At 35.5% G+C, this 24154-nt stretch overlaps 1 long non-coding RNA gene across 1 annotated transcript in view; it reads right to left on the bottom strand.

Annotated features, from left to right (window-relative positions):
* Positions 1–24154, bottom strand: part of LOC144336445 (uncharacterized) — a 164582-nt gene that overhangs the window by 1850 nt on the left and 138578 nt on the right. The window lies entirely within an intron of this gene.

Genomic DNA, 24154 nt, shown 5'->3' with positions numbered 1-24154 from the left:
TAAAACTAACTGAAAGAAGCCTGGTTTCATATATGTACTATATTTGAGATACAGATAGAAATTACTAGGCTTGCCAAAAACTGTGTATCTTTAGGTTCATTCTGGTACTTAGGGGATTTAAATCAGTTGCATATGTGAACAATTATAAGGTACATGAATGAGTTTAAAGGAAGTGTTTCAAATGCTGAAAATGTATTATTGAAAGTTATGTTTCATAGGTAGAGTATGATTAAGGATTTTACAATAGAATTTTTTCTACCACAAATAAGTTTATCACTAGTCTTTCAGAAATTTTAGTTTCAGAAAGTCTCAATAACATATGTTCAGAACTAAAGAACTTCTCATATAATTTTTAGGCCATCATCTTAAAATTAAGAAGCATAAAAACTAAGTAACCACTCAAACAGAACAGCAGCAAAGTATTTTGGTAACTCAGAGATCTCTGTATATTTTCTGGAACTCTCTTGACCCATTAACTCTCTTTATCAATTGTGCAATAATGCTCCAATATCAAAATTTGTTTTTAGGCTGGGCACGGTGGCTCACGCCTGTAATCCCAGCTCTTTGGGAAGCCAAGGCAGACGGATCACCTGAGGTCAGAAGTTCAAGACCAGCCTGGCCAAGATGGTGAAACCCCATCTCTACTAAAAATTCAAAAGTTAACTGGGCATGGTGGCACACCCCTGTAATCCCAGCTATTTGGGAGGCTGAGGCAGGGGAATCATTTGAACCCAGGAGACGGAGGTTGCAATGAGCAGAAATTGCACCACTGTACTCCCACCTGGGCAACAAAGTGAGACTCCATCTCAAAAAAAAATGTTTTTAAATAACAAAATTATTATTCATGTTAATAATGCGCTTCATGCCCACTGAAGCACAAATCAATGCGTTATGTCTTGGCCTTAACAAGCAATCAAGCATGTTTGAGCAGGTACGAAGTACTTGAGAAAACAAGAAATCAATGTAGTATAATTAAAAAGGTTAAATATTGGAGTTTGAACACAAGTATGTATTCTCCTTGACAAAACGCCACTAAATGACACAATTTTCTTTTTTAATATGTTTTAAAAATATTTTTAAGACTAAAGAAGGAATTTTTTTTTAACTTTTATTTCAATAGTTTTGGTGGAACAGGTGGTGTTTGGTTACGTGAATATGTTCTTTAGTGGTGATTTCTGTGATTGTGGTGCACCCATCACCCCAGCGGTGTACACTGTTCCCAACGTATGGTCTTTTATCCTTCACCCACCCCCCCACTTCCCCCAGAAATCCCAAAGTCCATTATGTCATTCTTATGCTTTGCATCCTCACAGCTTAGCTCCCATTAATAAGTGAGAACACACTATATTTGATTTTCCATTCCTGAATTACTTCAGTTAGAATAATGGTAAATATCACAGTCTTAGAAGTTAAAAGATAATGGGGCAATAGATGTAAAATTCTGAGGGAAATTGATTTCTAGCTTAGACTTTGATATCTATCATACAATCAATGAAGCAAGAGAGTAAATAAAATCATTTTAATATATGTCAAGTCTCAAAATGATTACTTTCAAAGCACCTGTTCTCAGAAGCTGCTCTACTCACAACAAGGAAATAAGTCAAGAAAACAGAAATCATGGGACCTGAGAAGCAAGAGATCCAACAAAGGAGAGAGCAGCAGAAAAGTCTACGTATGAAAGCCAGGCCTGGTGGCTCATGCCTGTAATCCCAGCACATTGGGAGGCTGAGGCGAGTGGATCATTTGAGGTTAGGCGTTCAAGAACAGCCTAGCCAACATGGTGAAACCCCATCTCCACTAAAACACCAAAAAAAAAAAACCAATTAGCAGAGTGTGGTGGCACGCAATTGAGGCAGGAGAATCGCTTGAGCCTGGGAGGCGGAGACTGTAGTGAGCCAAGATCACACCACTGCACTCCAGCCTGGATGACAGAGTGAGACTCTGTCTCACACATACACACACACACACACACACACACACACAGACACACAAGTCTAAGGATGAGAATGAAGGGAAGTCCTAAGACAAGTCTGATATGGAGAGCAAGCAGCCCAAACTGCAGCCCAGGTAGAATACTCCAGGAGAGAAACTTAAAAAACAAATCAGGCAAACTAACAATTAAACAAATTTTAAAAACGGAGGGAATGATTACCTAAGCTTTCGGAGTTCTGCAAATGCTGAGGATGACTTAATGAAAAATACATGGAAATGTAAACATCAATTGTTAACTAATTCCAAGAGACATGAAAAATTACACAAAAAGAATATTACCTGGTTCAGCTGTAAACGATGCATATGAAGTCAGAATAATAAAAGCACTGAATTGTCATCTTACTAAAAATTATGGAATAACTGAATTAGGCAGATGAGTTGAAAGACAAATGTCTATGTGAAACGAATTTTTCCACTTGTTGGTTTTAAAGAGAGCTAAATGATGGTCTCATTTTCTGTAGAAGGAATTTAATAGATTATATCTCAAATTTTGAACCAAAGAGAAGTCAACGTAAGTACATTTAACAATATGAAAGAAATCCCAGAAGATCAGAATTGAAAGAGGCTGCCTCTGGTAGGTAGGAATCAGGGACAGGTAGGGACTGGACATAAGACTGCTACTTTTTCTCATACACCTTGTCATTTCGACATTTTATAACAGTTTTTTTTTATGATTATGGACCAGCTGTTGGCAGATCCCTATTTAAGTCCAGTCTTGTTATTCAGGAGTCCAAGCAGGTTTACTGGGTCCCTTGAACTCTATTCCCCAAATTCCAGGGCAGTTTCTAGAACAAAATAAGGAATCTCCAAATATTTGCTCCAAAACAACCTCAGGCATTTTTTTGAGCATGTTTTCTAAACCCAGAAGCCCCAAATTCTTGACAAAGTGTAGCATAACCATATCCTGTTCCAAAACCACGGATTCTAAAGATTTGTGCTCAGCCAGACTCCTGCCCTCTGCAGCCCCATGTTAAATGGATTCAGCAGACTGAGAAACAGTAAGGCTCAAAGTGGCCCACCACTTTTAAGAGATTTCTCTGACAGGGTGGGGCATTTCTAAAGCATCTGAGGATTTCCTAAGCTTTCAGAGACCCTGCAGGTTCAGCTTTCCATATGAGTCCTTGAGAAAATTCTGAATGACCAATAGAAGGGATGGTTCCACATGCCCAGAGCCAGGAGGACAGGAGGGCATGCTCCCTTATGGCATGGAGTGTCTATTGGGGTAAAGAAAGAGGACGGTGATTCATTCTTAACTCAAATATACATCTATGTACCCAACAAATATTTTCACAATAACTTTTAAAACCTTATCTATCACACTTTAAAAGACTGAATATGCCTGTTCATTTAATTATTTTTAAAACTAGTGTTTTTGGAAATTTGAATATAAATAAAATAAAAAGAAAAGATCAAAGCAAATGGTGTCTGGCATTGTGTCTTAAAGCACACATCTCTGTTTTTCTGTGTCTCATCATGGTTACTATTTACAAAGCAAATCACACCTCTTTAACATTTCTCGCTCAACTACAGATCCACATTCTTCCCTTATCAGGGTCTGGTTCCTCCTACTCAACTTAATATTAACTAAAGTAACTCATGCTTGTTTTACTTATTTGGCATGCTTTGCCTCCTATGAGAAAATAATTTGCATATTGAGCTGTATTGAGTGCACATTTTATTCAACTATATATAGATATTTTATATTTATAAACATCCATAATTTTATAATGTTTCAGGCTATTTAACTTAATTACTAATGGACATAGCAACTGTCTGCAGGTTGTATTACAGTTGTAAAGTAAAGATACATTGGAAGAGCTTCCAATTAATATAAATTACTTTTAAAAAGCTGTTTTATATCAATACATAATGTCTTAAATTTTGAAAGCATTAGTTGTATCTTTTATTCACAACACCCTGATATTGGGCAAGATTTCAAATCAAAAGAATCCAAACCCAATTATTCCAGTAGAGGTGATCATTTCCCATTCTTTGGCTAGTGACTGGATTTTTAATAACCTAAAACCTCGATGTAAATCTTTGACTGTAGCAGCCTTCAGAGAGCTTTGTGGTTTGGATTTTGGGCTGCTATCCCTTGTTGCTATCAGTTAAGGATAGAGCCCTGAACCAACTAGAACCACGTGGAGGACTCTGATGCCATGTTTACTATTCCATTACCTCCCCATATCAGAAAAAGAATAAGCAGGAAAAAAATGATGCAAATTACCTAGAGGAGAATGAACAAATCTTAGTTGTACAGCTCAATGAATTTTGACATATGTATATCCCCATATGTATATCTCCAAATTTGACATATGCATATCCCCAGGTGACAAATTTCCAGATCAAGAACACATTGATCACCCAAGAGAACTCCTCTAGGCCCCTTTCCACTCAGTGGCCCTCCCCTGCCCCAGAGATAAGATATTTTCTGATTTCTATCACCATGAGTTAGTTTTGCATGATTTTCAAGTGAAGTTAATACAAATGAAATTATAGTCTATACTCTTTTGTGCCTGTTTTCTTTTGAAATTAATAAAATGTTTTTGAGATATATGTAAGATCTAAGTATGGAAAAAACAAAGTAACATGACCTTGCTTCTAAGACAGATTGATTATGTATTTAAAAGTCCAAAAGCACTTGGAATAAAATGCCTATAAATAGCGAGATATTTAGCAAGGTCAAGGGATACAAGGTCACTATACAATAATCAATTATATCCCACTATGTGTTTTGAATAACTTTATGGTTGATCCAATAATAAATTATTTGCTGAAATGAAAGTGTTCTTAAATATACACCCAGTGACACATAGAAACATAACTCCAAAACAAACATGATTAATGAGGTGAAAGAAGACCTAACATATCCCTAACACCTAGTAGACAATTAAGGTTTTTTTTGTTGTTGTTGTTTTTGAGACGAAGTCTCGCTCTGTCACCCAGGCTGAAGTGCAGTGGTGCAATCTGGGCTCACTGCAACCTCTGCCTCCTGGGTTCAAGCAATTTGTATGCCTCAGCCCCTCAAGTAGCAGAGATGACAGGCACGCACCACCACGCCTTGCTTATTTTTGTATTTTTAATAGAGACCATTTCAACGTGTTGACCAGGCTGGTCTGGAACTCCTGGATTCAAGCAATCCACCTGCCTTGGCCTCCCGCAGTTTGAGGATTACAGGAATGAGCCCCTGCGCCCGGCCAAGATTTCTTTTTTTAAAAGAAAGTATTAGGCAATGCACAGAAGAAGATATTAGCTCTTATATTTATCATTTTGCCCTTCCTTTGAGGAATTTTAAAAATATTATATATAATGTATGTCATATTATATATATAATATATCATAATATATAGTGTATCATATATAATATATCATATATTATATATTTATTATATAATGTAACAATATAATTTAAAATGTTATACATAATATTTTAAAATTGCATTCAAATAGAAATAAGGATATATATCTCTCTCTCTTTGTCGCAAAGTGTTTCATAGATTATGAACACTGGAAATGGGACTTTGTGCTTCTCTGCTTTTAATAAAAGATCATCTTATGAGTAAAGAATAAAATGGAAAACATTTAGATTATCTTAAAAACTGAACTACCTCTATACACTCGGGGTGCATCTGTGTGGATGTGCATGTGTACATGTTCTGTCTTTAGAAAGTATTAACACTCAAAAAAATAAATGGCCAAATGAAATAGGGGGAAGTCTTAAACACATGTAATCAAGTTAAGTAAAATGTAATGGTTGGCTGAAGACTTTGTACAAAGCAAGGTTATCAGACAACTTATTTTCTATAACTAGATAAATGAATATAGGTAGCCATAAACATCTTTCTTTTGAGCTTTCTATGTGCTAGACTGTATGCTAAAGATTTTACATTCCTCATCTCATTTAGCCTCAATAAAAATTGAAACAGGTATTATTTTCCTTATTTTATATATGAGAGTTGAGGGGTCACTTCCCCAAGATTACACAATAAGTAAGTTAAAGAAACCAAGATTCAAATCAAGAGCTCACCTCCAGGCCTGGACACCATCTTCTTTGCTGCCTTCCTAAATATAAGTGAGTAGTCTCCATTTCCTTTTTGAGCAACCTCTAAGTGCAGGGGTAAATTGTTGTTTATAAGTAAATGTTCTTAAGTGTCTCAACTGCAATGAAATAGATCCTCAAACTGTGTAAGAGCAATGTGACGGAGAGACTAGATTCTAATAAATGAGATCATAAAAACTGATGTAAAAAACTGTTGTATGTTTGTTTAACAAGCATTGACGTACAACAGTCACTTTCATGTGTGATTTGCATGTAAACGTCATAGCAACGACATGGAAAAGTAATTCCACAGTTTCACAAAGGTGCACACTTGGGCTCAGAGAAGGAAATGATTTCTACTCAAAATCACAACCACTGTTTATAACTGGACAGTCACAGAGCTCCTACAAATTGAGGCGCTCACTGAAAGGAAAATGCAAATGGTCAATAAAATATTTTTAAAGCCTCAACTTCATTAAAATCGGAGAAATTAACATTTCTACCACAAATCATACAAAACTTTAACCATCAAACTGACAAATGTAAAGAGTTCAAACTTTTCCATTGATGAAAGGATGTTCAGAGAAAGTCACTGCACAAAAATATGCTTAAAAGAGGTGTGAGGGAGAGATTTAGAGGTGGAGTACAAATAAATAATTAACTTTGTGTAATTATTATGAAATTGCAGTGGTTAAAATAAAACATGTTCCTTTTGTGAAAGAAAAAAGGACTCTAATAAGCTAATACTTTTTGTATAGATGTGTGTGTTTTGGAAGAATGTTAATTCAATGGAAACATAAAAATGTGACTATACATAGTAAGAAATGTAAAGAAATACTTTTTAATTATTATTTTTCTATGATATTAGTCTTCAGGGCATGATGAGAATTGAGGAAACTGAGGAGTTTATTGTCAATTCCAAAACTCTTTTTAAATCCTTAGTTTTGGGTAAATTTACATTTGTGATGAGCTATGACTTCGAACAGTACTATTTCAACGCAGTATTAAGTGAAAATTGTTTTTGAAATAAAAGCATGATTTACTCGATCACATCTTATGGAATTAATTAAGCACAACTATATTAATTGCTACATAATTGAAAATTAATTAATTGTAAGTAAATTACTTTATTGTTGAATCCCTTTTAAGCAGGAATATTATTTAATTATTGATCACTTGTAATGGTTAATATATTTTGCAAATTCAGGGATAATATTTAAAAGTATATAAAATTTGCATAATATATTTTTTAATGAAAAATGTTTTTTTCTCAATGGAATAACAAGACACATTTCAAATGTGTTCCAAAATAGAATTTTTAAATATTAACAGTACTTTTCACTTCTCTCTCATCAGGTAAAAATAAAATTATAATTTGAGCACAGAGAATTTTCAATGCCCCTTAAACAGAAATATCTTCCTTCATATCATAGATAAAAATTATCATAAGGTAAAATTTCCTGAAGGTGGCAGCATCCTAAGCAAATCTGTCTCCAACCTTTGCAGCAGACTGTTTTTATGTATGGAGTAATATTACATTTCCTAATAAAAGGTACTAACAACAATACTACTCATTAATAATTATGAAAACAATGTAATAGTACTCATCATGACATGATTTCTTGAAGACTTACAAAATATAGTCTATACTTAGGAATATATAAGTTGAACTCAATATAAATATTTTTTCAAGGTTTTTCTGAAACCTGTGAAGATTTTTGTTGATCCTCTGATTGATTACATTAATTGTTTTTCTTGCTGAAACATTATTTAAGTAAGAAAGTGACAGGCATACATTTTAACGTTCTAACTTTCACTTTGAGTCACACTTTAGATAAAAATAATATTAATGCCAATTCTTTCTATGTATTTCTTGAAATGTGAGGAAAATAATGATAACGAATGCTATGACTATGATTTTTGAAACTAAGAGCGGTCCCACAAATTGGGAAATAAGTCTTAATTTAAACATCGAGTTTTAAAGTACTTATTCAATTCACTTCACAGTTACTTTGAAATAAAACCCCATAAACTTTTCTTATCTGACAATAAAATATAGTTTAATGATTTACTTTTGAAACTATAATGCACTATACAGGTGGTTATGGCTGTTATCATTATTTTTAAAAGCCAAGTTTCCAGATCTGTACTTTGTGATCAGGGACTCTAATAGCAAGAAATAGTTGTATCATTGGTCAACAAAGTTATTTTTCCTTTAAAATGAGATGTGTTTTCCCCCATCATCATAATTTTGATTCCATCACTTCTTTGTTATTCCATGTCTAAAACTGAAGACAAACATCTAAATTCTACAGTGTTTGATCAGTAACCTCCCTATTTAGATTTTCGTGCCCATTCATCATCATGCATATACTAAATTAGATTGCCATATAATCAAGTGTTTCTCAGAAAAATAATAAAACCCTTTATTTCACAGGTTCAGAGACATGCTGCTTCTTTGCAAATGGTAACTTGCAAGTCAGCTAACCCACAGTTAGGCAAAGATAAAGTCCCTGGAAGGCAACAGATGTAATCTCAGCATTATTTTTCCTTCAGACGTTTCCCAACCAGAGTTTTTGTCTCTATTCCTGTTGCATTTTCATGTTTTCCTTCTTTCCATTTCTTCCCTTCTCTTTTCTATACTCTTCTGCATGTGATTATTTTCTTCCTCTTTTTTCTTTCTTTTTTTTACCTCTGTCCTTCTCTCTGCAGTTTCTGACTCTGTGAACCTAGTAAATATTAAGGGACTTTCCTGGGATATTTCCCAGAGGTTGAAGAAAAACACCAGGACTGTGAAGTCCCAGAAGCAGCCACAACACAGACTCTGGGAGGATGGGCGATGGCTAAAGTCGTGATTTAGCCAGATGTTACTGAGTACAGGAAAAATAGAAAATGAAGACCAGAAAAGTTCTATGCACTTTACTGAAATTGAAACCCCAAAATTCTCAACATGTTCATCCAATAAATTTTGTATATAGATTTGGGATGAGTAAATTAAAATTGTATAAAAGATGTGTCTTAAATTCCTCAGCTAACATAGACAAAGTAGTACAACTGCGCAAGCACATCATAGATTCAGATGTGGGCATGGAGAGAGAAAAACTGGGCTCCTCTATTATATATTTTGCCAAATAGAGCTTATGAAAGAGAATATTTAAGAAAAATAATGAAAAACCTATTTTAAACTGGATATGGGATAACTTAAGCATAAGTGGTAGAATAGAAGAGAGAAAAGTAAAAAAGGAGAAAACAGGCATGACTGACTAGTGTGGGAATGTGAAAGAAATAAGAAAGAAATGAAAGTAGAAATGCAAAAAGCAATGGAAGAGTTCATATAAGTAATCAATAATTGCATCAGAATAAAATTAAGGGATATGGCCAATGGTGAAAAAAAAGATAATCAGGAGATTATCTGATTATTATTATAAAAGATAATGTTTGGAATGAGAGAGAGAGAGAGAGAGAGACGATCAAGAGACCTGGGGAAAAAAATCTTGTTGACTGAAGTAGTAAGGAGGAAATAAATTTGGAAAGTAACATGGAGGAAGAAGCAGTAAAATTTTGTCATGAGTAAAAGGAGAGCTGGTCTGAGATCATCTGCCAAGTGGAGGAGATGTGGACACCTGAGACAAAGGAGATATCAGTGACTACTGAGCAAGGAGTTGGAGCTTTGCCATAAACCAAGTGAAGTGAAAACACTAGTTCTTGCCAGCAAGCTGACTTTCACATGAAAGGGCAACAAACACATAATTTAATTATCATTGAAAGCAAAAATGACACCAACTGTGTTTTAAACTCTTCCTGATCTCATGGGGTGTGATAACAAGTGAATCATGGACAGCATCAAGCTCATTTCTGGTGCTTTACTAAAGTAACACAATAAAAAAGTTAGCAGTCAGGAATTTGTGTAATTATTCAGTATCATCTTCCTGGAAAATTTTAGATACTTTGCAATTGAGATGCATTTACACGTTTCCTGATTCCTTCTTCAAAATAACGGTCCATATGCAGTCTTTTACCAAAGCTAACAGAGAACGGAGAGGCAGAGCAGAACTACCCCAAGCTAACCTCATTGGCCCATGGGTAGAACAGGCTTGTCACACTGAAAGTGCAAAACTCCCCGTTAGAATATTGACTCTCCTCTGTAAACATCCAATACAAGGAAATAAGAATACATGGATGCAATGTAAACTCTTAGTTTATACAATTGTTAGATAAAAGCTGGTGTTAATTTTCCTCGAGCAGCCCAGGGCGCTTGACCTCCCTGAATCTACCTGTGGTGTCGGAGGAATTCATTGACATAAAGGTCCTCCAGCTCAGCAAGAGATAAGCTGGGGAAACACTGGAGTTTATGGCTGGGTTCTCCTGTGACTGTTAGAACACTTAACATTAGGGAAAGGACTATTTTTTCTTCTTCAAACTCCAGGGAGGCAGGCTTAGAATTAATTACCCTTCCAGACAGGGAAGAGAGAATGTGATGCCTCTGGACACAGCAATGTCTTGAACTTAGGACAAGGACATTACAGTGTATTTTTCTGGCTGCCTTCCTTTAGTCAGTTCTAAAGGGATTCAAAAAGTTCTTTATAAAAGCAAATTTAGAAGAATCTCTGTCCAAACTCATAGAGAAGGTTTAATTACTTCTAAAACTAACATAAAATATGGAAACGTGCACCTGTTATAGGCATATGCCTCAATAAATGTTTAGCAGGTAACTAGACCCATGTAACCAGCTCCTTGATCATGATCTAGAACATTACTAGGCCAGTCATCACTAACTCTTCAAATGTCACCACTGGCATGAATACTGATAACAAAGTTTTGCCTGTTTTTGTTTTTTGGTTTTTGTTTGTTTACGTTAAATAAATGAAATAATGCTATATGTTCTCCTTTGTGACTAGCTTCTTCCACTCAATAGTATGTTAGTCTGATTCATCCATATACTTTGGGATTGTTGTGAGTTGGTTATTCTCATTGCACTATAGTATTCCATTATATGAATGTGCTGTAATGTATTGTTCAATCTATTATTGGTGGTGTTAAAAGAAAAACTTCGGCCAAATTAAATTTAAAGGAGTTTAATTGAACAATGAACAATTTGTGAATCAAGAAGCCCTCAGAATCGCTGCAAATTCAGGGAGACTCCAGGGATGCCTCATGGTCAGAACATATTCATAGACAAGAAAAAGGGAAGTGATGTACAGAAATCCAAAGTGAGGTACAGAAACCGCTGAATTGGTTACAGGTCGGCCTTTGCCTTATTTGAGCGCAGTTTGAACACTCGACAGTGTATCAGTGGTTGAAGTACGGCTGCTGGGATTGGCCAAGATTCATCTACTGTTACAGGCGCATACTCCTAAGTTAGGTTATTGTTCATCCATGAGGACTCGAATATAGAGGTATGGAGCCCTTTTCAGGACATATTTTGCTTTAACGATGGACGTTTGAATAGTTTCTAGTTTGGGGACACTATTAATAGTCCTGCTGTAGACATGTTTATTTGTGTCTTTCAGTGCATATATTATTCATTTCTGATAGGTATAGGTGGAATTGCTAAGCCACAGGTTATGTATATGTTCCTATGTTTTACTAGATAGTGCCAAATAATTTTCCAAAGTATTTCTATCAATTTATATTTCAATTGTAATGTATGAGAGCTCCAACTGCTCTACATTTTTAATAACTCTTGACATTTTCCATCTTTTTATTTTAGTTTTCTAATGGGTGACCATATGGCTTTAGAGCTATACTCTAGCAATAGTTGAAGAGTCTCAGACCAAATCCTGAAAATTCCAGTTGTAAACGACATGTCTGGGTCTCACATGCTACTTAGGTATGTGATTTTGGTGATTGAAAATAAATTGATTTCTAAAAAAATCTACCTAGCAAACAACTTTACTCATCAACAAAAACTGTGAAAAGCAGTTGTGGGACCAATTCTTCAATTCATTACATCAAACAAACCTCCAGTTTCAAGGATTACATTTTTTCTAGTAATTTCATTTTTCTTCCCAGTAGTTTTACTTTTAACCAGTCTAATTATCTACTCTTTTATAGGTTTATCCAAAATGCTTTAGTTTTTTTCAAAGCCATAAAAGGAATCATTAGAAAACTTGTTATACATTAAAATGTTGTTCATTAAGTTATTATTATATGCTATTAATCATGATAATTATCAGGGATCCAAAGATGAATAAAATAGAGTCAATTTTTCAGTGATTTACAAACTAAGAAAAAGATAACAATAGCTAACATTCTTTAAGGGTTTACTATGTACATTTTACATGTATTACCTCATTTATTCTTACAACAAATATACTAGTAGTTTCTACTATTGTCCCCTATTATAGATGAGGAAACTGAGGCACAGAGATGTAAGGAAACTTACCCAAGGTAGCAATGATGTTGAAATGTGATTCAAATCCGGGAAGTCTGATTTCAGAGTACACTCTAAACCATTACACCACCTTATGACTATAACAAAAGGTACACTAGAATACGTGCTTTAAAATAGGGCTAAAAACAAAGTTATCGAGAAGCTGTAAGTGGGAGAGCTGAGTTCAGACTGTAAGAGTTGGGAACTTTATGGAAATGGCCAGGTCTTTAAAATTAGAAAAAATGAAAAGAAATGGAATTCACATAGAGGAAATAATGCAGATTCTAAGCTCCTTGGGGGAAGGAAGTGTGCTTTTTGTTACTGTAAACTGATCAACTAGCAATACGTCTGTGAGTCAGCTGATGTTGAATGAACATAGAGATTTGGGGCGTGTCAAGAACCATAGGCATCCTGTGGCCATATGCTGCAGTTCAATGTCGCTGAAGGAGCACGCATGAACATGTGAGTGGGTGAAGATTGATGTTCAGAGCATATTTGGGAAAGCAGTAGTTGTGGGTCAATATAACCAAAGAATAGGAACTTAGCATAAGGTGTAAAATTTCTCATTCTGTACAATTTACTTTATACTGTCATGTTGGAATCTCTGATTGAAATGATTTCTTCCAAAATTCTATGAGTGGTTTTTCCAAAGAAGCATGCAAAATTTATTTGCATTATTATATGCAAATAAATTTATTTGCATATAAACTATGCCAAATTTTAAACTGTTCTCAATAATGTTATTTTTATATAATAGCTTTTATATCTTAAGTACTTAAAGAAATTATTGACCCCAAATATTACTTCAGTGTTAAAGAGAAGAAAGGAATATAAAATATGCTTCAAATAACAAATTTTGAGCGGATACAAAATAAGATGAATAAATAAACCAACAATGGCTAAGTAATTTTAAAATTGGGAACCTAATAGTAGTTGAAAAATATTTATCTTTGCCTATAACTTTTAAAATGTAAAATGTAATTATAACAACCTTGAGATAATATATTACACCTATAAGACTGACAGAAATATTTTCAATGATAATGTTGGCTATGTTGTGATAAAATTGGCCAAACAAAACATTGTTAGTAACTTTATAAATTATAGAATCCTTTCGGAAACAATATGTTTCAACAATCATGAAAAAATTCATATCACAGTTATATCATTTTTGGAAATTTGCTTATTTATTTACTTAACAGATTTTTATTGAGCACCTATGCTGGTGGCCTAGAATATAAATATCAGCGATATTTATCACCTTCCTTCAAAAAGCTAATATACTAATTGAAGGCTTGAAACAAGTCATAAAATACTTTGAGTTGAGTAATAGCTTTAATAATGGGAAAAAAAGAAAACCAAGAATAAATTATCCTTAGGAAGCCATTTTATTTAAACAGCAAAAGGTAGATTCATGAAGATGTCTACAATAACAAAACAAAATAAAGGGATACAAAACTCCTGAAACCTAAAATATATTGACTTAATAAGATAGTTTAAAGCATTCAGATAAGACAGGGTAGAATATCACAATACTTCTATAATTGCAAAACCATAGTAAATAAAAAGATAATAAAATGGCATTTAATGTTATGTTTTTTTCCAGTAAATTGTAAACTTTATTTATTTGATGGTTCTTGGAAAGTTGAAGAAAAATCTATTTGAATTATAAAATTATAGAGATTATGCCTAAATAAAACTGAAAACTCTGCTATGTTAAGTTGTGGAATGTTAAGGCAAATTAGTATCACATTTGCACCATAAAATTGCTCTAAATTATAAACACAATATTTCTTTCAAATAAGTGGGTATTGTTTGGTGGCTATCTCAATATTTTTCATTCAAGAAAAATGAAGCCGAGATTATTTAAATGACGTGTCACTTATTTGATACAACAGGAGAGGCTCTTTATCTCAACTCAACAATGATTTCCAATGAGTTCAGTAGCGTCTAATCAGAAACTTTCAAAGTAACCTTTTCTTTATCTGCCAAACTTTGAACATGGAACACAGTGTGTTTTTTTAACCAGTTATTATATTATAGCACTATAAAGTCACTCTGGATGTCTAACTATGACACTTCTTTGTCCAAAGTTCACAGATATAAAATTTTGAAAACAAAATTCAGCCAGTAAAATTTCCTCCAGAAGGCAAAATTCTGTGAGGTTTTGTTTTTAATATCTATATACACACAATTTTCATCATCAAAGCAAGTTAACAGTATTGCAAGAAAAATAACTCTCAGAATTATACTATAATCGGATAGACTTTTCAGCATTGACCCCTGCTGTTATTAGTGGAATACTACTTTAAGTATGGCTGCAAATGCTTGTACCTAATTGCACTCGTGAATTAAATAACAATGCTTGGATTGTGCCCTTTCCCGCCCCAAAGCTATTTGCAGTTGTACCAACAAGTTAATAGATACGATTTGACCTCTTGCTCACAAGTCTGAAAACAAATGGTCCGTGCACATTTTAGACAATTATTTCTTTAGAAAAATTTATGTTGGTCCCAGCTTTTAAGTAAGCATTCTACAAAAGAAAGGTATTACGTAATGTGATGTTTCTACAGAAATCTTTAACTGTTTAAAAGTTGGAGAGAAAAGTTATGTCTTCAAGTAAGTTATTTTTAATTTTTTAATGAAAATGCCTCATGAATATTTATTTGACTTTGCACAGTCTAAATTGAAAACTGAAACAAGTCTTTTTACTTAGAAAAAAAAGAATTGCCAATTATTTGAATAGATCTAGTAATATTGAATAGATCTAATATTTTAGAACTATATCTATCTATGCTTTCACAGAGCCAAGTTTGTGAGATAAACACAACACTAATATTTCTCCTATTCTTTTAAAATGAGAAAAGTAATAAAGGTATTAGCCAAATATGTTTCTTATTGCTCTCCTTATGTTCTGAGAGCACTTAGACATTTAACTGTCCCTGATTTAGCCTTCTGTTCTGCCTGCTTGCTTATCAACTCCCAAGTTCATATTTTAAGCAATTTCAATCAGGACAGATTAATAAATCCCAGCCTATTCCTGGGAACCAACTAATTCAGAATGAATCTTTCCTAATTGTTTTGTGTTCACATGGGTGTTCGCTCTGGCGCCTCTCCAAGCCTCCAGCCAAGGGAGAAAATTATCTCACCACACCCAACTAAAAACAGAGTCAAGGAATGATTCTTTTGGTGAAAGCGTCACTGAATAAGCAGTTTTAGCTTGGTGCGTGTGTGTGTTTTTTTAAAGGAGATCTGTTTGTAGATTGTCAACAAAGCAGTTTCCACATAGAAGAGTACCAGTTCCTGTTGTTGCTTTTTTCCTAGCAACAACATTCTGAAATTTGCAGTCTTTAGCACCAAGCTTTTAAAATCCCAAATGACCTGTTGTTTTTTCCTGTATGAAAAGTTTCTTAAAAAGCAAATTATAATTATTTTCTGTGTCGTTTTCTTGTTGTTTTTCATCTCTGCCCTTCCAAAATAACATAATTTTCTGATACTTTCATCGTTTAAATTTTAAAAGCACGTTCTTGAGTTACCTCTTTCTTTTCAGAAGGCAAACATTAGTGCTCCAGTATAAAAAAAAAAAAGGTCCTGACACTATTACGGCACAGAACTTTTTACATAGTTTCTTGCCCTTCTGCATATGAAAGTCCAGAATTCGTTATTACATGGTTGGACCTGGGAACTGTGTCTGAGCCCACCAGAGAAGCCTGGTCCAAGATTCCCATATCAGGGATCTCTTAGCTTTTGGAGAACAATGCAGATTGGGTGCTTACAAAAAAATAAAAAAGAAATATGCCCATGAGCTGAAGTGATATTCTAGAGAAAAATGGAGAGGCTTTCATAGAGAAATAAGGAAGTGCTAGTGAGGTTTTAGAGCCTCTGTTTCCTCTTCAAATCTACATCCAGGAAGTATCACCACCACTTTCCAAGGTGATGAATCAGACAGTCCACCCCTCTCAGGAGTGGTTTCTGCAGTGATGGCTGGCAAAGCACTGCGCTTGAGGGTTCATAAACACTTTTTGAAAATGGTGCTGATGCCAGGTTCAGTGGTCTCTTGCTATAAGGCTTATGGGAGAAGGATTTTAGTCGTAGGATTTTAAATAAATGCCACTGATAAGAGCTCAATGAGATAAAATATATGTGTGGATGTAAGAATACAAACAGAAATTTGAAGACATCATTGTCTTCCACAAGGTTGTAAGAACTTACTTTCGACCCAGAAAAATGAATGAACGACTTTCTTTCATGGTATGTTAATGCTGACTGAAGATAAAATATATAAACATCAAATAACTATGTCATGTGTAGGCTTTCAGAGTGTGGAGGAGGTTTCTGATCCTACAACATAAATGTTTTGGTGGTATTTACCAAGTAACCTCTCATTTAGAAAAATAAAAACTTATCTGTCTCTTATTTCCTAAAAATTCTCCCGATTCTATCACGTTATCCAGTTAAGAAAACTAGGTATCTTTAACTCCTTTAGGCGACACTAAGAGCCAAATCAAACTAGGTAAGTTTCTGCTTTATTTTTCACAGAATACAATAAGCACAAATTTACATATTGCCACGTCTCATAAACCACGCCCTGTTTGTGAATGAATCTCAGGGAACATTTCAGAAACAACAGAGGAGACCTTTGATTTTCCTTATCCACTTTCTTTATTCTTCTCTTATTTCGTATCCCTTTTTTGTACTTTCTTCGTTAAAAAGAGAAACATAAACATTCTGTTCTAACACCTCCAATCCAATCTATATAAATGATGCTAACTAATTGCACTTCACAATACTTAGTAAACTGTGCACCCACGTTGCTCTGTATTTGTTTTTGTTTTCTTTTTATTTTTTATACTGTTTTTCTCTATTTGGGAAACAATACACAAGCATTTACTAAGCACATTCCACCTATTTAGTTTCTAGTATTAATTTCTTCCTTCTTGGAAAACTTAAGTTACACTGAGAAGGGCTCTGTGAAAGATGAGAAGGTTCTAACCCCTTTCTCCTAGAAGCTGACGTGTGCGTGTGTCCACGTGTGTATAAAAGAGCAGGGTGAGTACGTGAGGGATATATGTGAAAACGATCAACTGCACTTCAAGTCAGAATGAGGAAAGTGATCACAGTATTTTAGATGCGTCTCTTCTGATTGTAAGACATATATCGACAAGGTCTGTGAAGCAGGCAGCTTGAGAGGAAGAAGATGGGCAGAGAATGCGGAGGAGGAGGCGTTCTCTGTTGAGGCAGGAAAGTGATGGGCAAGCGCCCTGCGTGAGGGAGCTGAGCTGCCTGGATAGGTGATTTAGTGCATGCCTATTTGCCTTTATCTCTAGGAAATCGAATGTCTCCATGAGATGGCCTCTGATATGGCTTGGATATTTGTCCTCGCCGAATCTCATGTTCAAATGTAATCCTCAGTGTTGAAGGTGGGGCCTGATGGGAGGTAATTAGATCATGGCGCTGGTTTCTCATGGTTTAACACCATCCCCTTTTGGTGCTGCCACTGAGATAGTGAATTCTCATGAGATCTAATTGTTTAAAAGTGTGTGGCACCTCCTGCCTCTCTCTCTTGCTTGTACTCCTTCCATGTGATGTGTGTGCTCCCCCTTTGCCTTCTGTCATGATTGTAAGTTTCCTGAGGCCTCACCAGAAGCTGAGCAGATGCTGGCATCATACTTACTGTATAGTCTGTGGAACCATGAATCAATTAAACCTCTATATTTTCATATCTAAAACAGTCTAAGGTATTTCTGTATAGCAAGGCAAGAAGGAGCTAATACAACCTTGATGACCACGCAGGATGGTCAAGTTAGTACATTGTAATATACACATCGTCCTGAATGAGTGGGTTTTCTTTCATCTCTGTCAGAATGTAGCCTCTCATTCAAACACTATTTTCTTTGTAGTCAAAAGTGTCCCATTGAGTTTATACCTTAGGGAGATAATGTTTTGAACCTGGTTTGAGCCTTAAATTTCACGTGCTTTTAAATCTTCAGTTTTTTAAACAAAAAAACCTTAAAGCTAAGAATACTCAACAATAAATTCAGAAAACGTAAGGTGATTTCCTAGGATTCCTTTTTAGGAGGCTGAGGGGGACCTGAAAGAGACTTCTTTGAACTTCGTCCCCCTGAAAGAGAGTTCCTTGAACTTCCTTTGTGGATTTACAACTTCACTTTCTCCTGATTCTCTGATCAGCTTTTTTCTTAAAGGATTAAAGTTATTTGTTATTTCATCAATGTGTTCATTTACTCAGCATTTTATGATAGCGTATTGCATTCCAAGCAATGTGAGAACTCAAGGAGCTCAAAGAGTGTTTTTGGTTTGTCATTTTTTTCTTTTAGTTTGGTTTTTAGGCTGAAAATAAATAAAATAAAATAAATAAAATGAGATAAATGCTCCACCAGGAGAAGCCCAGAGCACCCAGGGAGCCTGGAGGAAGAATCTTTACTTCCTGTCCAGAGAAGTCAGGAAGAACTCCAGAGCTTAGTCCAAGCTGAGACTTTATAGATTACGAAGTGGTCAAGCATAGGGCACAGAATGTAAAAGTATATAAAGGCAAGAGAGAATGTTAAAAGTGGTGGGAAACTGAGGAGGATAGAAAGGGCCAACCAAAAAACAGGAAAAAATGCAGTGGGAGTGGCTGCTGATGCCACTCAACTGGGGGAAAGATGGCAAGTTAGAGGAAAGCAGGCTGAGTTTGTGCTTCCTGGGGCCACCCCTATTTACTCCCTGGACTCTCTATTTGAATACTGTCAGAGATGACTATAAGAGGACCAGGTGCAAATTCCACAGAAGGCATTCAAGGCCCTGCTATCCTATCTCCAGTGACAACTTCCCAGCCTGACCTTTCACACTCCTGGTCTCCCTGCTCTCAAGCACACCCTGCAAGCTCCAACTCTGAGCCTTTGCTTATCCAGGCTCAGCTGAGCTTCATGCTACTTGGTCAAGTCTGACTCATTCTGAAGGGTCCATTTAAATGTACCTTCTGTGTAAAGCACTCTGGGACTCCTTATAAGCCCTAAATCAAAATGAATAACTGTCTCCTGTATGCTGCCATGATACTGTACTCTAATCTTCTTCCGTTAAATGAGCACTTATAACATTGGACTCAGACTAGCTAGTAAGTAGCTGTAGATACTATGTGCTATGTATAAATTATTTAACTGTGCTAGCTCATTTAATATTCACAACTGATCTATGAGGAACATACTATTACTTTACTTTACAAATATGCAAGCTGAAGCAGAGAAAATTGAACTAACCTGCCCAAGACCACACAGCTAGCAAATAAGAAAGTCAGGATTCAACCCAGCCAGCCTGGCTCTAGGGTCCATACTCCTATGGTGGACTCTCCTATAATGAACTCCTGAAAACTAAGACTGGGTTTCACTCACCCTTGTATCCCCACTAGCTCTAGGGGTAGAAATACTCCATGACCATTTGTTACGTTATTATTTATGTTAAGACTTTTAAATGTCAGATGATAACTTTTAATAACTTCCTGTGATAATATCTTCTGGTCTCACTGCTGTAGGATCAGGAAGCTGTGTATAATATTTATCTTTAATCTTCCTTACTATGGTCAAAATGCATCCTCTGGTTCAATCATCAATGGATCTCTGAAAAACTCACCTGTCTTCAATTCAAAAAGCAATTCTGTCTTCAATTTTAGAAAAAGCCTTCCCTTTCTACTGCATCCTCCCCATCAATGTACAAATGTATTTCTGTTTCTCTCATCTTAAAATTTTTGTTAAAAAGTACCAAAAAGTCTGTTACTCCCACTTTTCTTCCCTGCTACTTCCCCATTTTTCTCACCCGTTAGAACAAAACTCTCAGCAAGAGTTGCACATACCCGCTTTCACGTTTCCTCTCCTCTCATTCTCCCTTAAACCCATTCCAATCAGGCTTTCATCCCCACTGTTTCTCAGGAACTGGACACAACTAATGGTCATTTTCCTATCAGTCCTATAGTGTGACCTATCTGCATTATTCAACTGAATTAATCATCTTTCTTTAAAATGGTTCCCTCGTTTGAACCACAGTGTACCGCATGTTTCTTCTCTTCTTCCTCTTCACCAGTTCGTTGATTCGTTTCCAGTGTCTGCTTCTTTTTCCTGAACACTCATATTTAAAATTCCACAAGATTTAGCCCTTGGTTCTCCTTTCTTGCCACACTCCATTGATTGTATCCTCTGATCTCAAGGCCTGAAAAACCATGTGGACACCAATGACTATCAAACTTACATCTCCAGCCCAGGCCTTTTTCCTGAACTCCATGTGTATTTATCCAATAGCTTATTCAATATCTGCTCTTAGATGTCTGATAGACATCTCAAACTTAACATGTCCCAGCTGAATTCATCTTCAGCACCCTCATTCTGTCCCCAAATCATGACCTTTATTGTTTTCACCCATCACAATAAATTGTAACTCCATGCTTTCCATCATTCAGACCAAAAATCTTGAAACATTTTTGCCTCCCCTCTTTCTTTCATATCTCATCTCCAACCTGTCTGTGAAGCCAACTTCCAAACTTTATTCAGGACCACCCCTTCCCACCTCCATTACTACAGTGTTAATGTTGGCAACCAAGACTATTCACCTGGATTACTGTGAAAGCCTCTTAGCTACGTGACTGCCACCTTCCACATCTCTTTTCTATTTTCCACATTGCAGTGACAGGCATCTTTTGAAAATAGAAGTCAAATCACATCATGTCTCTGTTCAAAATCCAGCAACACTTTACCACATCCAGAGCAAAAGTCAAATTCCTAATGATGTCTTTACAAAGGCCCCATATCATCTGTTCCACTCTTCCCTTCAGTTTTCTGACATACTCTCCTTCTCCTCTATTCTGTTTCAGGTATTTCTGCCTTAAGATATTTGCTTTGGATGTTTCCTCCACCTGAGAGGTTCATCCTTCAGATACTTGCATAGAAAATTCCCTTGACTGTTCGAAGTTATGTCCTCAAAAATCATGTGTTCAGTACAGCTCATCCTGATCATCCTATTTAACAGTGGCTGGTCCCTGCTCTTTTAAATTCCCCTTCCTCTGCTCTAACCTTTCCATGACACTCAGCACTTTCCTACATGCTATGTAATTTACTTATTTTATTGTTCTTGTCTGTCTCCTTCCACTAGACTGAAAGCCCCAATAACTCAGGGATTTTAACTATTTTAATTACTTCTGTATCCTAAATACTTAGAATACTTACTAGCCCATGGTGAGAACTAATAAATGTTTGTCAACTGAATAGATAGGAAAATAACTATCCTCCCTCAGGCTTAAACTTACTAGACTGGATAAACGGAGATCATTAACCTTTAAGTCTAACTTCCAACATGGAAATTCTTTTTATGATTCTCCTTTGGCTTTTCTCCACATTTTTAGAATTTATTACATGTTGTGAATTCAAAATTGAATTCAGAATTTCAATAAAGCTTGTATAGTCTGAGAGTAGAAGAATATTGACACTGAAATTGTCTAACTATTGATCCACATTTATCGTGGAACTGCTACTTGACTTCTGACACCATTCCAAAAACTAAAACAAACTTCTCCTAGAGGAAGCAACAATAAACTTGAATTCCTTCTTCAATGACAAATGTGTCTGGCCTTTGATAACCGTATGGTTTGAATGAGCAGATTACTTGTTCACCAGCATAACAATTCCCTGATGCCCTGTAGATGCCTTACACTAGGAAGCCATAAAATTTTAACAGTATAAAACGTTCAGTTATTATCTACTGTACCATGAAATGTACATGAAATGTACCATCGGTAACATTCCACAGGCTGGGCATCTGTGGTTCCAAAAGGACAAGCGGGTTTCTCCTTTTACCTTCTCTTATAGCTAGCAACAATTGAATTACTCTGGATATTTATGTGAATCTTATGTTGCTATTTGAAAATAATTATTATGCAGTTGTCAAAGAAACTACATGTGACCAAATTTTAGAGCTAACAAAATTGAATCTTGGGTCTAGCATGAATTTTACCTTAGTGCCTCATTAACACAATTATCTATCAAAGTTTTAAAAAACGTGCTTTTTTACTTGATGGGTAAGTGGGTAGAGGGGTCGTAGGGTGGCAGGAAGGCACAGTTTGAGGGGTGTTTGTTTTTGTTCTTTTCATGCATTTTTATAAAGCATGAAGTTTTGGCAGCAGAACTTGATGATAACTTTCTGTCTGGTTAAAGACATGTACTAGTTATCCCTGTTGAAATTTTACAAAGGATGTTCTCAGAGAGAGCAACTAAGGCATAATTTCTTCTGCCTCGTAGTCAGCTCTGTTCACATCAGAGCCTGGGAGTAAACAGGGCATCTAGGAATCAACAAGGACTTTATAATCACTCACATTGTGATTTGAATACAATTTGCACTACTTCATTCAATAAATATTTATTGAATATCTGTTTTAAGACAATTCTGGTTTAAACACTGGAGATAAAGTAGTTCACAAGAAACATGAGTTTCCTGTTTTCATGAAGCTTAAACCCTGCACTTAAAATCTCTTCGGTTAAACGTAATAGTGTAACTGAGAGTTTGAGATAACTTAGGTAAGGTACTGAGATAAAACTTATGTCAAGTGCTTAGACAGTATGTCAGTTTCTGGGGTGAATTTCAGTTTCAGCATCCCCATCTCCAACATAGCAATGCCTAACAATGGTTACACAAACCATTTCCAATTTAGTGTTCACAGTGTTAATTTGTTATTAATGAATTGATTTAAGATTTTTTTTAAACAATTTAGTTGTCTAGCCACACATCATTTCTTGGGTGTAATTTTCTTCTGAATTTTCTATTAGGTAATGGATAGAACACTTGAAAGAGAGTAAGACTTATGCTATCTCAAACTTTTGTGAAAAGATGAGTCCATCTTTTTACCTCTGTAGGTCTGTGTCATACAGAGAATAAAAAGTAGAACTTGACCTAATGACATCAAAGTTCCTTTACAGTTGCAAGGTTTTGTGGTTCTACTTCCTTTTAATTATCCAAAATTTGCCCTTTTAAACATCAAATGATATCCAGTATTTGTTATATACTTAAGTTCATTCATATGCAATATTCATTCATATATTTTATAATTATATAAATTTAGAATAGATTTTTAAGGTTTAACACTTTTATTTTTATTTTTTTCTTCAACTTTGATTTTCAGTTCAGTGGTACATTTCCAGGATGTGCTGGTTGTTACATAAGTAAATATGTGCCGTGGTGGTTTGCTGCACAGATCATACCATTATCTAGGTATTAAGCCTAGCATCCATTAGCTATTCTTCCTGATGCTGTCCCTCCCGCAACTTCCCCTCTCCAACAGGCCCTAGTGTGTGTTGTTCCCCAACACGTGTCCATGTGTTCTCATCATTCAGCTCCCACTTACAAGTGAGAACATGTGGTTTTGCTTTTCTCTTCCTGCCTTAGTTTGCTGAGAATAATGGCTTCCAACTTTATCCATATCCCTACAAATGACATGATTTTGTTCCTTTTTATGGCTGCATAGCATCCCATGGTGTACAAGTACCACATTTTCTTTATCTAGTCTATCACTGATGGGCGTTTAAGTTGATTCCATTTCTTTGCTATTGTGAATAGTGATGCAATGTGTGCATGTATCTTTATAACAGAATGATTTATATTCCTCTGGGTATATACACAGCAAAGGGACTGCTGGGTCAAATGGTATTTCTGCCTCTAGATCTTTGAGGAATTTTACCTACACTGTCTTCTACAAGGGCTGAATCAATTTACACTCC

This window comes from Macaca mulatta, chromosome 18 (assembly GCF_049350105.2).
Source record: "Macaca mulatta isolate MMU2019108-1 chromosome 18, T2T-MMU8v2.0, whole genome shotgun sequence".
In the NCBI taxonomy this organism is placed as follows: Eukaryota; Metazoa; Chordata; class Mammalia; order Primates; family Cercopithecidae; genus Macaca; species Macaca mulatta.
Note: the sequence above shows the minus strand (reverse complement) of the source record. Positions and strands in the feature narration are given on the sequence as shown.